This window comes from Elephantulus edwardii, unplaced genomic scaffold (genome assembly GCF_000299155.1).
Source record: "Elephantulus edwardii isolate Elephantulus edwardi_28Jun2011 unplaced genomic scaffold, EleEdw1.0 scaffold00099, whole genome shotgun sequence".
Lineage (NCBI taxonomy): Eukaryota > Metazoa > Chordata > Mammalia > Macroscelidea > Macroscelididae > Elephantulus > Elephantulus edwardii.
Genome location: NW_006399849.1, coordinates 4,155,489 through 4,156,802, shown reverse-complemented (window position 1 = coordinate 4,156,802; position 1,314 = coordinate 4,155,489).

Below are 1,314 nucleotides of genomic sequence, written 5' to 3'. Positions count from 1 at the left end.
TAACGTAGGTTGTTGATTCTTCCACCAATCCTGATGCCACATTCCTCCTCGTACAGCCCAGCATCTCGGATGATCTGTTCTGCATACAGAATGAAAAGGTATGGAGACAAAATACATCCCTGACGGACCCTTTTCTTGATTTTGAACCATCCATTGTCTCCCTGCTCTGTTCTGATGACTGCCTCTTGGTCCACGTATAGGTTTCGCATTAGCACAATCAAATGTTCTGGGATTCCCATTCTTCTCAGAGTCAGCCATACCTTGTTGTGATCCACACAGTCAGAAGCCTTTGCATAGTCAATGAAGCACAGATAGACATTCTTCTGGTATTCTCTGCTTTCTAACAAGATCCATCTTACATTAGCTATAATATCCCTAGTACTATGACCTCTTCTAAATCCAGCTTGCACATCTGGCAGTTCTCTGTTGACATATTGTTCCAAAGATTTTTGGATAATTTCCAGCCAAATCTTGCTTGCATGTGATATCGATATTGTTTGATAATTTCCACACTCTGTTGGGTCACCTTTCTTTGGAATGGGAACAAATATCGATCTCTTCCAGTCAGTTGGCCAGCTGGCTGTCCTCCAGATTTCCTGGCACAACTTAGCACATCCAGGACAGCGTCTGTTTGTTGAAATAAATCAGTTGGTATGCTGTCAACTCCTGGAGCCTTGTTTTTTGCCGATTCCTTCATAGCAACTTGAAATTCCTCCTTCATCACCATAGGTTCTTGCTCATATGTTATTTCATGAAATTCCTCAGTGTCAGCCAATTCCTTCTGATATAGTGACTCTGTGTACTCCTTCCACAGTAGCTCATCATATTTTCCATTCTGATGGAGTTTATTCATTCTCAAACATTTTTGTGGGGGAAGGATGACATACAATGCGAATATATTTCTTTTTTTTTAATTAATTTTAATGAAAGTTTACAGAGACCCAGAGTTGCCATTCATTCGTTGTTGCACTTTTCTCCCTGCCCACCCAACCCCCAATTCACTCTTCTCCTTTGAAAGTAAAAGAAAAACTCTTTCATTGTTACACAATCCCTCCCCCCAGTTCCACTCCACTGTGCAGCCTTTGTTCTCTACTCCTGTCTTAACAATAATAGCCACTCATATATCCTTTTAAACAGTTTTCTCCCTCATCTGTTTGAATGCAGTATACATTATTTAACCCATCTTTCTCAGTCTCACCTCAACCCCGATGTCTGTCCCGTTTTACAACGGTGGCACCATGCAGTATTTGTCCTTTTGTGACTGAGATATTTCACTCAGCATGATGTCCTCCAGGGTCACCCATTTTGAATAAT